Raw genomic sequence first — 14,195 nt, 5'->3', positions numbered from 1 at the left:
AAATGATTGTATGTCTGAATTATAACAAACCTACCTTTAAACTTCCTTTGTGTTTAAATACATATTAGAGGCAAACTATTTTAATACTTCTTAGAGTAGGCTTTATTGCTAAAATTATTGGTTTGGAAGTCTTGGCATAAATGGAAATTTCTGATTGGCTGTCATATCAATGTCAGTGAAGCCCAGGAAGTGCATGGCTCTGGCTGTTTTCCTTATTTTTATTTATAAATTCTGTTTCATAAAAGCAATAAGATGCTTCAGGCCTTGCAGTTCTGGGGGATTATTGCACTTGTCAGGTGGTAAAAATCACTGGTCCCTCTACCTTGTGCCTTGAAACACCACTAGAGGCATGTAATCACTAAGAAATGCAATTCCTGGAATTTCTTAATGCTTTATTATGACATCTAACTTCTAAAATAAATGATTTATTTTGAAGGCTGGAGGTGTCATAGAGTATTTAACCAGTAGCTAAGGAATGGAGAAGAAAACAAAATGTACATCATGGAGGCAGAGAGAAATGGCCAAGCAGTGGCCAACTTACATGAGTCTTGAAGGATATAAAAACTAGAATAAAGCATATTTTATATTAAGATTGAGAAGCTAGCTATGACTGGCCAACATATCTGTATATTAATATAGATTGTCTTACCATAATATTCTATTTCTTTTCTCCCTTACAAAGGGACATCAGTATGTTTATATACCAAAACATACATAACATATATTGCAATTATAAATGCATGCAGGTTACATTTGAAAAAAAAAAAAAAAAGTCCTATTTGATATAATTAGTATACTTACTAAAATTTTAAAATATTGAAAAGTATCCTCATGAAAATTATAAGCATCATGATTTTTAAGGTAAATGGAAGGTAAAGTTTATACTTACATTATATAACAGTGAGTAAAAGTTTAAACTTGAAGATTAAATTTCTATTTCTAAATAATTGTTTGGAAGTAAGTTTCAGTATCTCAACAATTGTTCCAAATAACAATGTAAACCAAAGGAGACCAAATGATCTTTTCAAGGAAAGAGTACCAAAGTTTTTCTTGGAAAAGGGCCAGATTTAGGTAGGGGGTGTTTATGGCCTGGGGAGTTACTGTAGCACTAGAAAAAGATTAATAATTTGCACATGTGAGATTCTTGGAAGGCAGGATACAGCTGTAAAGAATTAACCCCTCTTGAGAGATGTAAAAACACAGAGCAGCTGAGAGGAGACCTGTTGGGAGGTACTAAAAACTATTCAGGCTACAGATGTCCTCCAACTGAAGCAGAGAAAATACATTTGGGAACTGACAAGCTTTTGTCTTTGCTTATAAATGCACAGATTATTTAAAAAAAAATTTTTTTTTTGAGACAAAGGAGTCAATTGTGCCCAATTAAAATGTATTGTTTGATGTTAAATAAGCACTATAATCACTACACTATAATGAGTTGTTTAAAGAAATTGACGATTAAAATGTTTTCCTCAAGATGACTTACAGTGGAGCCACTATCAAAGGAAGGTGTGTCCATCCTTGCGATAATGCCCCATACCTCTAACTTTCTGAAATGCCACTTTGCTGACTGTCAGGGACTCATTTTTCAGAATACACACACCTAAAAAAAAAGTAATCAAATGAAAACATTTTGTCAATGGCTGAATGAGGGGTCCAAATTCCATTTTAACTGAAATTGGTGGTTGATTTTTGCTTCTTGGGAGAGAAGAGGGGCTGCTGAGCTTCAATAAACGAAGCCTGACATAACCTGTTTAAAACACAGGTTTAAAGAATGAAGACATTGCTAAAAACATTTTGTGGAATCTCCTTGAAGTAAATCTCTTTCATCACTCCAATTTCCTTTGAGCCTGAAGCAGAGATGGAAAAAATACACAACTGACTATGTATAATTTTGTACCTTAGTGTTTCCTTCAAAATAATAGGTCAGTGGTTCTCAAAGTGTGGCCTTGGGTCCCCTGGGGCCTCATGAGGTCAGACAAGTTTTCATAATAATACTAAGGCATTGTTGTTTATTTCACTTTTATCGTCTCATGAGTGTTCAGTGAACTTCCAGAGGCCTGTGATGACATCATCACTCTGGTGGCTAATGGAATGTGTTTTGGGGGATTTTCTAGGTAAACTTTTTGGGGTCATCGATAAATTTTAAGAGTATAAGCAAGTCTTCAGACCAAAAGGTTTGAAAGGTATTAAAATATGGTAATCTGGCCCACTTCATAACATCCTTGCCATGCCATGTCTTTAATGTTTTCAGTGCTTTTTACAGAGTGTTAAACATTGCAATTGATATTATGGTGATGAAAGAATGTACATACTTGTGGGTATGTTTCAAACTTTGTCCTAAGCAGTGGAATATTTAAAATCAATGAAATAAAATTGTGTCAACAGCATATAAAATAGTTTAAAGTAGAATTGCTGTCCTGGGATGGGTGAAACACAGATCATGTATGGGCTGGCTCCAGAGGCTTATCTAGAACTTTGTTGTATTGAGACATTATGAAAACCACCATGATAGATTTTCTATGTATAACGTGTGTGTGTGTGTGTGTTCTTCCACACATATATTTTATTTGGTTTCAATAACAGTCTGGAGGAGTGTAAAAGAGAGATATTATCCACTATAAATATAGTGGATAATATAAAATTGAGAGCCTCAGAGATGGGAAATGAATGGTCCAAGGTCACACACTAGTAAGTGATGCAGCCAAGCCTGATACCAACATCTTCTGGTTCCATGTACAGAGGCCTTATCTCTATACCATTTGGACCCTACGCGGCATTTTTCACTGCTAATTTTCATAATTATCACAGATTTAGCTTTCTTCTTCCCTGGCACTGAAGAGAAGAGAGAAGAGCCCCCTTTACGTACTATGAGTTTTCCTCAAAACTTCTCTTCTAAAACCTTACCTTGGCAAGCAGTGAAGAGAAGACTTGCTAGGGAGTCTTCTGTTAACATTGCTCCCCGAGTGGAAATAAGCAAGCAAACAAGCAAATAAACATGAAAGGGAGAACAGAAAAGGAGTACTCATTCAGAAAAGGTATGTCCCCAGATGACAGTGATTTTGGCTTAAATTCTCCTTTTTTGGCCCCACCCAGTCTATCATTCCTTCAGTGGTATATTATAAATGGAAAGAAAGAGGTATAAATAATTTAAAGTCTTCATGTATTATACACACAGGGACTTATTGCTTGAGGTTTTTAAAATAATTTCTTTTAACTGAAGAGTATGATGCCTATTGCACCCTTTTTTTGGGTAAGTAAATAAATGCAACATTGTGAAAAGCTTTCTAAGGGTACCAAAGGTAAGAAAACGGATAAACAATTTTAACAATTTACAAGGCAAGTCTATACAGTAGATTTTAGCTAATCACCTTACTGGTTTTTTCCCCTCCTCAGGTAGTTGTTACTAGGCCACTTTTTCCGTTTCCATACATTCTTCTTCCTTCCCCAACCTCAACTTTTATCTGCAGCTCCGTTGTGTGTTCAGTGGGGGAACAGGACTTCGACAGCAGCATGATCTTTCTGAAGAACAGGTCAGTCTCCTACTGAGCTGGAATTTGCAACCTTCTTGGGGTTGCCTGGCCCAGATATTTTTTTGTTAGACCAAGAACTGAATCTGGTCATTATTTTCAGACTTCAGAGAAACATTCACAAGCAGGTCTGCTCTATCTAAAGCCACATTAAAAGCTCCTGAATACCATTCCTATTAAACAGTGTATTTCTAATAATTTCTCTTCACTGAAAATAGCACCACAGACAAATGGAGTAATAGAAGCATTTGTCAAGCTGTGTTGTTAATAGTAACTCTAATATAAAGACGGCAGAATGTTCAGGGAAAATTAACCTGATGATTTAATACAATCCTATGTTTAATTAACACAATAATGTTTTGCATACCAACTCATTCTATTGTCTAAAACAGCATTGTACCATACAAAACAGAATAATAAAAGTTGAATTATACAATATTCTGTCACCTCAGTGTTTTACACTATTTATCTAATATATTGTTAAAAGATAAACTGAGGCATATTAAAATTGTTAAGAGTTTATTTGAACAAAAATCTATTTGAATTGTACAGCATCCAATCTAGCAAGTAGAAAGGTGCTTTGAAGAGCTGTATAAAATGAAAGACTTTTATTATTAGACAGGAGCAGGAACAAGGAAGTTATACTAGACAAAAAAGTTGGTTAGTTGTTGCAGGGTTACTTTTCTTTAGGGCAGGGGTGGGGAACCGTTTTTCTGCCAAGGGCCATTTGGATATTTATAACATTGTTTTCCAGCCATATGAAATTATCAACTTAAAAATTAGCCTGCTATATTTGGTCAAACGTTTCATTAACTCACCCCTAATGGGATGGCTGGAACTGCTTCTCTTTGGTGAGGCCTTGGCAGGGCCAGACAAATGAGTTCTCCCTTGTATATATGGCCCAGGGCCGGAGGTTCCCCACCCCTGCTCTAGGGGTTGCAGGGGCCTATCAGGCAGAATCAGGCAATTCCTGATTGACTGACTTAAAATCCCATTTCTGAGACAGCCAAACTGTAATTAATAAGTCCCGGCTTGGTGATGTGAGGCGCATCATAAGTGACTTCATTTTGGGCCTGTTCGCTTATTGTCGACAGAACCTGGGTCCTTTCAAGATACGGGAAATGTCCCCATTTTCCGAATGATGAAGGGATATAGTAGTTAAATCGTGTTCCTGGGATCACACCCCCATCTGTGTGATACTGCTGGGGCAGAGCATTTCAGGCTCTTAATCGTCTTTGTTGCCTTTAAAGTATTTTACTATCGGAAATGTTCTCCCTGGCCCGAGGCACTGTTTGCTGAATATCCACTATGAGCCAGGAACTTCTGCACGTTATCTCCTTAAATTCTCACGAGCCACCCTGCTAAAAAAGGAACACAGGTGAGTCCTCTGAGGCTGGAGATGTTTAGTAACTTTCCAGGATTGAACACGAGGGGTCACCAGGCTGGTCCCAAATTCAGGGATCTTCTTTCACAACTTTGCCTCAATTTTACCCAGAAGTCTAAAACGAAAGTGAAACACGTCTACATATAAATATAACCCTGGACAACCGAGACATCCCTAGACAAACTAACAATTTTTAAAGAAGAAAAAAAAAAAAATTAAAAAAGTAAAATTAAGTTATTAGAAAAAAATGAGAAGAAATTAATAACAATTAATTTCAAAGCAGGAAGCAGGAATCAAAAAAATAGCAACTACTTACAGCCTTTTTTTTTTTTTTTTTACTATGCCAGGCATTATGCCCAGTCCCTGTCCTCATGACGCTTACTTTCCAGAGTATTTTGATACAGAAATAAGATTATATGAGCAAGAGGTAGAAAAGAGTAAGGGAATGTTAACCAAAAACCTAAGCAGGCTGGGTAGAAAGGGAGAACCCACTGAGGAGGCAGGACGAACTCTATCACGTCCTTTCAAGATAACTCTTCAAATTATTGTAAGTCCCGCACAACTGACAACTTACCGAGTTTCATTAAAGCAGAACCCGAGCCCATTCCCTTAGAAACGTCTGGAAGTTTCCATCCCCTGCTCTGATTGGTTCCTCTGGGACAGGAAGTCCCGCCCTCTGCCGGAAAAGATGGAGGCCAAGGTCAGCTGGGAGCCGGAGCTGGTGAGGTACCGCGTGTTTAAAAGCGGCTTCGTTGTGGTCGTGAGCTCTCGATAGGTTTGTCAGCTGCTTTAGTTTCCAAGGTTGTGTGGGGTTCTGGTAGCTCCTTTACCGTCCTGAGGTACGTGCGGCGCCTCTTTGAGGCCCTGAGGACGAGAAATGCCTGCCATGCTCTAGGCCGCCACCGTGGGCGTGGGTCCCCCGGGGCACCGGCGCCCGGACGACGGCGGGGCAGGGTCTGGGGAGAGCACTGCTGTAGCTGGGCGGGTGAAATGCCTGTCACCTGGTCACGGTGCCAAGGCGGTGGGGAAGGGATTTGGGTATTAAAGCAGCGCCCCCAGATTCTAGTCGCCTTGTAACGCTCGTCCCGAGGTAAACCCATTAGCGTTACGGAGGCAGAAAGGCTCTGAAGCCTTTACCTACCACACCCCCGCGGTTCACTTCCTCAGCAGGGTCCGAAAGTCTGCTTGTTTTTCCCAGAAACAAAGAATGAGGGAGGTGTTCAGACATTTTTGCTGGGGAAAATGACTTTTTGTTGTTTTAACTGGAAACTGGGGAAGCACTTAAGCTCAGCACAGTAACACGTCTTGTTCTTACCGCTGTAATGGCCGCTCCGGGGAGAGGCTGAGTTGCTTGCTTCCGGCTCCTGGGCGGCCGAGGGGAGGCTGCTGTTAGAGTCCCCCTGAGATCGTGACCGTCCTGGGTCCGTGGGGACAAACCACCGCGGCAGTGGCAGGCCGCGGGGTGGCGCGCTCTAGGGGCCTGGAGTCAGCTGTGGGTCACCTCCAGCCGGAGCTGAGCGGTGGAATCCATTTGCAGGAAAGCTGGTGATCACAGGCGCTTGAAGCTCTGCGTCAAGGGGCGATGGACGCGCGGCGTTTCGTCCTTTCTCCGTCGGCTCCCTCCCGCTCCGGTCCCCCCTCCCTTTCCTGTCCCCCCTCCCCGGATTCTCCCCTTCCTCTGTTCCACCCTGGAGTTGACGCCGTGGTTATCTTAAAGCTTGAGCCGGAGCTCGCATGCGCCTCTCAGGGTACACAGAAATGAACAGGTGGGGCTCTTCTATGAACATTGTTAATTCTAGTCAGTATTTTGTCTCCGAGAGGGTAAGATTTTCTGGGGGTTGGGAAAGGATCGTTTCATGCTATCACGTTGAAAACAAGTTCTGTGTAGTATTTTAAGTCTTTCTCTAAGAGTACATGAGCTTGTGCCTATACATTTGTCTGTGCCTTCTTATTGTGTACATACTGTTCAGGTTTTTAATTTGTTACGCAGATGAGACTACACTATACAAGCCTGAATCAGTTTGCAGCTGAAGTAATTGCAAATTACACAGCAACCTACACAAATCAACAGCTTACACAAATGTGAAAAATTATTTTGTTGTCTAAATGTTACTGAATTTCAAATATAACAATTTTGTCTGTGAATTCTGTAACTTTGAATGATAAGGACCTGATTTCCTTTCACCAAAAAAAATAAATAAATAAATTTTGGTCCTGCTCTAGAAATTCTGCTCTTATGTAATGCCATTATTATAAAACATTTACTTTAACAAATTGAAAGTTTTAATTAGTGAAAAGTGTAAATAAAATACTACATTACCATGTAAGTTTATTTCATTGATGATCATACAGTTGCTAGAATTAGAGAAACAAAGTATTGCCTAGTATAATGCCTTGAGGGAGTATTTGTAATTTAATTAGTTTGTCAATCATAGGAAATTTGAGTCGTAATTAGGGATAAAGGCAGCAGATATCCTAAGCTCAGTAGAGACATGAGGACTGGTAAAATGAGCAGGCCAAGGAAAATCTGTCCTTACAGCCAAAGACGCTGTATGGGGAACAAGAGAGCTGGCGCGCTTGTAAAGGCAGGACTAACCATACCCGATGCGTGTGTGCAGCCCAGACCTTTACAGGGTTCCGGGGGCTCTTCTAGGTGTTACCAAAAGAGCACCCACTGTTCCACTGAAAAATAATTGGGAGTTTCATTTGTTCATTCAACATTATTTCTTCAGCGTTTATTACTACTTGCCAGGACATGATAGTAAAAGGTTCTTAAGTAACTTACCATGTATTGGAAAGAAACAGCACCAAATAGTTTTTTGAGGATGCTCAAAAATAGATTGTTGTCAAATAAATGCTCTAAACCTTATTTGTAAAATAAAATTGCCCATTCAGACTATATCACAGTGTGAACTATGTCCTAGGAACATAGTTAGGATTTGAGGATCTAAAAATCAACAAAATAGGGACTGTGGCCCACGACAGCTTGCTGCTTCACTCACTTCATACAGGCCCCTTAGCTCTTCAGGAGCTTGGACCCGGGTTGTTTGGTTCTTGCCCATTTCTTAGGCCTTTTCTAGGCATCCCATTTCTCTCGCACCACATTCCAAACACATGAGGTTTTGGGGTTTTGTTATTTGTCTTCCGTTGTTGGAACATAACTTTTTTATCTCAGTGCCTTTGGGATGATTGTGGTCCAGTTTATAAAAAATATTATGTAATTCACCCCTGTACTTACTTTGAGGAAAGTAGAGGTAAATAATTAACTCTTCTGTTTAGATGTTAGCTGTAGAGGGAAAAGTAGATAACTTAATTCACTGGACTCTGATAAAATGATATTACACACGTGAAATAAACTTCATACTGTCACTCATCTGTTTGATAGTTTTGTTAGTTGATTTGTTTGTTTTTTCCCTATGCTACTATCACCTTTACTGCTTCACTAACTTAGTGTATTCACTAACTTAGGGTATACACAATTGTGTATTTCAATATTCTATTTCAATATTCTATTCAATATTCTAATGACTATTTAGTATATTCATTTCCTGAGGTAGCCCTGACAAATTACAAAAAATTAGGTGGTTTAAAACAACAGAAATGTATTTTCTCACAAATCTAGAGGCTAGAAGCCTGCAATCAAGGTGTCAGCCATGCTCCTTCAGTGGCTTTGTGAGAGAATCTGTTCCACGCCTCCCACCTAATTTTTTGTGGCTGCCTACAATCCTTCGTTTATAGTTACAACACTAATCTCTCTCTTTCTTCTTGCCTCTTCCTCTTCTGCCTTGTGTCTCTCCTCTTCATGTCTTTTAAGGACACTTGTCATTGGATTTAAGGCTCACCTTGATACTCCGAGATGATCTCTTCATATCAATATACCTAACTTCTTAAAGACCCCTTTTCCAAATAAGGTAACATTTACCGTTTCGAGGAAGTTGAAGTAGACATATCTTTTTTTTAGGGGGCCACCATCCAACACAGTATATATAGGAATTTATTAATTTACTAATTTATCAAGTTTTCATTTCAAAAATCAGTCATGAGCCTTTAATACAGCTTGCATGACTAATGCGTATATCAAACATTTAACTTGAAAACTATATTTAATCTGTCAGATCTTATGATTAGGAATTCCTATAAAATTTTAGTGGCTTGGTTCTAAGATTATAAGAATTTACTGAGGAAAACACTTGGTTCACATTCTGTTTAGAAAATTACATGTCCTTTATCCTTTTGTCTGGTATGTAGACTCATTTTCATAAATTAAGAGGAAGAGGCTGAGGTAATGACTATCAAAATCCACCATATGCATTGTTTTATTTTATTGGAAATTAAAAGACAATTTATATTTCTAATCTCCACTCTGTAGGAAGTTATGGTTATCTCAATATGAAACATTCTATCAAAGACATAACAGTCTACAGCTTACACAAGCTTTTCATGGATCAGCTAGGAGCTATTTGACCTAGTAAGAGTTTTTGTGTCTCAGATTTTCATTTTTAACAATGGAAAAATATCTGTCACCTGTGATTTTCATGTTGATAATGAAAAAAGAAAAATAATTGATTTTTTCATGTGGTAGCAAACTAGGCACTTAAGGAGGCATATTAACTATCACAGCAGTAGCAATTCACCAAATCAGACTTAAGTTGCCTGGAATAGTTTCCGTTTCCCTGATCTCCAACCCTTCATTAATTGAGTGATTAATTGATTAGCAAGGAATGATTAAGTCACTGCAGAACAATGTAGGGGAATTCTGGGAAATACTGTAGGTTGAGTTAAGAAAGATGTTATATTTAATAAGGACTGCCCATTATAGATTATTCTTAGAAGGAAAGATAGGTGAAAGAGAAAGTTGAAAACTGATTAGATCAGAAAAGGAAAGTAGAAGACCATCTGAGTGTGTTTGTGGTGTGTGTGTGTGTATACACGCTAACTTGAGAATCCTTGGCGCAAGCCAGGGTGAGTAAAAACACAGGGATATGTTGGAATCTATTTTGCAGCATCAGCTATATTGTCTCAGTTTTTTCTTTATAACCATTTCCAACTATCTCTTCTCACTCACCAGCAACAGGATTTACTCAGTGTCATTTCCAGAAGTAACACCTCAAGAAACACTTTCAGAAACAGTTTCTCAATTCCAGGATGCTGATACTTTTAGCAGCCAGAAAAGAATTTCTGAAAATTATTTCAAAGACCAAGGTTTCTAAAGATAGCAAGAGCCTTCCCCCCAACAAATTGTATCTAGTGTACACACTTTAACACAGATTGAGAAAATTAGTAAAATGAAGCATCAAGGCCACAAAATATCAGTGTTTTACCCACTTATGCTCAAACGCATCTGAATTTTGTCTAAAAATCTTGATTCTCTTTCGGTTATTTTTGGAATAGTCAAGCTGTATTGAGATTCTTTTAGAGATGGCAAGGTTTCATCTGGAAAGCTGGGATAATGGTTTTCTTTTATAAAAATTCATTTTATTTTTTTAGCCAGTGAAGTGTACTTCCTTCAAGGTTTGCAGTTACTTTTTAAAATATTTGGTCCTAGGTTCTTAAAACTCCAGACAGAAAAATAAGCTTCTTGTGGAATATAATTTACGTGGAATTTTTTGATTAAAAGAGTGCTACTTTTTTTATTTTAAAAGAATCAAATATATTACAAATGAGGGAATCTGCTTTCTGATGAATGTATCAGTGTATATAAGTATGTGTTTATGTAGGTATGTATGTTACTGTCTTTATTCCCTCGTGTATAACGTAGAGTGTAATCATCAACAGCATCATTATAGGCCATAAGTATGGAAAAATCCTGAAAAAATCTGTTCGTTAAAATTGAAAATAAAACCCAGGTCTGAGATCTTAACTATTGAAAACCTTGAAATCTCATAAATTAAGCATCATTGAGGCTGGTCCCATCTTTTATAACAGCTCTCCAGAGAAAATCTAAAAGCCAGGGCCCTCTAAGATGAGCAGCGGATGATTCAGTAGGTGGCACGGTTTTCACTGAGTCAGTACTGAACTGATGCCCCAGCGTGGTGTGAGGGGCACCGCACTGCTGGAGGTGTCGTCTAATGGATGAGAGTAAAACCAAGGTCTTGACCACCAGCAGTTTCTAAAAATCCCATGGCACTTTTCAAAAGAGTAAAGATGATGTTAAACCCTGTGTCCTGGCTAATTTCCAAATTGGGCAATTATATTCTGCCTACTTAAAATTTCTCTGTAATTTTAGTTGGATAATATATTCCTCATCTTCTGCCCTATGCTTTTGCTATTTCCAGCTTAGAGGTGGATGCATTTCTATGGTGAGGGAAGTGATGCTACCTTGAAAAATGTTTTGCAAGGTCTGAGATCGGGATGAAAGGTACAACATTCATCCATTACAACTGGTGCCATATTAGTTTGTTTCTCCTGTGATTAGGCTGACTATAAGAAAATTGCCAAATAAGTGTCTTCAAAAATAGCCTTGTCAGGTAGTCAGAGGTGCTATGCTTGCAAAGGTTTCCAAGATGGATATTTTAATTTTATTAAGTTGTGACTCAGAAGTGAGGCTTCTCTTGAAATGAATATATTATGTAAATGCTAACAACTTAAGCATAAAATTATAGACATTTAATAGGAATAATTAAATTTTCCAACATTTGCCTAGCAAGGCCTATCATATTCACTGTAAAACATTAGTCACCATATTTTCACTTATAATTTTCTCCAAATCAATAATTGTTAAGAGAGAAGGTCACTGTTAAGGGACAAATGGAAAGCCCTTCTTAAAAATAATAATCATCTTTGGTTAGCATTCTCTGGATTTGGGGAAAACTTACAGAAAACATTCCTAAAGAAAAGACCAATAGTGGGGCTGTGTAAGGCCAGACCCACACTTCCTGTTTCCAGCTTCACACAGTACTCTGGGATCAACCCCATAGAAAAGAATGTGGGAATTTAATGTCATGGACGGCAACATTTGCATTTATCTGGACTGTTTGGATGCTTAGCTAGAAAATGATTTTAAAAAACCAAAAAAACAACTATCAACAACTCAGTTTTTTCAAGTACCAAGTATTTTTCTCCAAAAGCCAAAGATCAATCTAATCTCTTTTACAGTGACTTTCATATCTTACCTATTTTTTTTGTACAGAATCTGTCCAAGTAGTCCTAAATTGCTGTAACTTCAGTGGTTTCTATTTCTAACAATTAATGAAATTTAATTGTATTATGAAGACTTTTCATGCTAATTTCATGCTAATTTTGTTATTTTGATTTATAGATATATTAAAATCTTATCCTTATTAATAATAGAGTTAAGAGAATGCTTGAAAGCAAAAGAAAAATCTGACAACATGTGGAGATACTACTAAATACTATGGTAAATAAACATAGTAATTCTGTTTGTGAAAATGAGAAAATCACTTGAAAAGGAAATACCACCTTTAGAGTTTGAACTTGCCTTTAGCACAAAATACTGTAATGTCTCTAGCCTAGCTTTGACAGCTACAGCAGACTATACTGAGTAACAGTAAGAGTTCACTTTGTAATACAAAAAGTAGTCACTCTCATCACTTTGTCTTTTTTAGTATGCAGCCCAGAGGATTCAGAAAAAAATTGCATTTACCATAATTAACATATATGTAAATGGAGATCATGGTTGTGAATGATAAATTTTCATAGCAATTTAAACCTTGTACAAATTAATCAACCATACAGACACTTGATTAATGAAAAGCAGTGTCACTTTAAAATGCAACATGTTAATATATATTACTGTTATCGCAGATCAAAGAATCTTTAAATGTAAACCAATTAGAACAAAGTTCAGCCTACATTTTTTAACAAATTTAATTCCCATATAATTATGGTGGCAATTTGAGGGGAAAAAAATGTTATTCTGGTTCATATTTATTTACTAATTTTAGTGAAAAGTAGTGCAAATGAATTTTGGATGTTTTATCATAATGATTAGATTTCCCAAATATAGGATTACAGTATCATTGAAGGGTAAAATGAATGCACAAAAGCAAGTACAGATTAAATACAAGATATTTATTCTCATGTCATGCTAAATTTAGCAGTTTTCTTCTTTTTCCCCATTTTCGTCTCACTTGAAAGAGTTGTATTAAACAGATTAAGTACTCAATGATTGATACTCAGTACAATGCTTGAGATGAGATTTAACATGCCTCTTTACTAAGCTATTTTTCTTTGTTATTGAGGAACACAAATGAAAACTCTTTTGTAGACTTGCATTTATTAAGAATAATTTTTATTTGCATAGTGAAAATGAATGCCTAATTTCCAGAAAAAATTCTTTTTTAGAAAAATATAAAATTTACAGTAATTGTATGTGTTCAGAATTTAAGTTCTGAAATATAAAGTTTCTCTATAATCCTTTTTGGTACAAACAAGTCAGGCATAAAAACAAATATTCTACTTTGCAAAGTCAGTGTCGTTCTATATTACAAAAAACACACAATGGATTATTGATTTTCATCAAGAAGTTGGAAGTCAAGGCTGTTGCCAAATTTTCCCACTTAAACCAGTATGTCATAGAATGCACTATTGATAAAGAATTGGTAAAATAAATCAGGAAAAACAGCCTCCTGTACTAAATGGGAAGATGAAGTAAGTGTGCTACTCAGTTCTATGTCAGACTTCTAGTAGCAAACTATACTTAATATGACAAATAAATGTTGAGCATCTTCTATGTGCCATATTAAAAACTGTGCACTTTTACAATATAGTGCATCTGTTTTTTATTTAATTATTAAATTAATCCTAATAACACCTCTATAAAGTAGAATTATCAGTTCACTGAGGTAGTAGGTACTAAAACTGGAATTTTGATCTTAGGCCTTCCCATTTCTAAGTTTGTGTTCGTTAAGTGCTATGTCATACTGTCTTCCTGTGACCGTATCACATCGCTTATCTTCATCATTATATCTAGTCTCTTAATTAGCTTCATGAGAGCTATAATGCTGTTGATGTTGGTACACAACCAGTGGACTTTACGTACCACTTGCTGATATACTACAATTCTGTAAAACATTTATATATCATTATAGTATCAAGAACAAGGTCCAACGTAGTCTATTGGAATTGTAGTAATCCACTCTCCTGGAGTAGATATGTGGGAAAATAAATGAATAGCTAAAATGTTAGCCATCCTATTTAGTCTTTAAGTGAACATTTCGTAGTTGGCCAGGATCTGCACAAAGTGTTAGGGATACAATAGTAAACAAAACTATCCCCAGGGAGTATACAGTGTACTGAGGTAGGCAGGAAACATAACTGCCAAT

This window comes from Miniopterus natalensis, chromosome 8, assembly GCF_054644295.1.
Source record: "Miniopterus natalensis isolate mMinNat1 chromosome 8, mMinNat1.hap1, whole genome shotgun sequence".
NCBI lineage: Eukaryota > Metazoa > Chordata > Mammalia > Chiroptera > Miniopteridae > Miniopterus > Miniopterus natalensis.
This window is presented reverse-complemented; position numbering follows the sequence as displayed.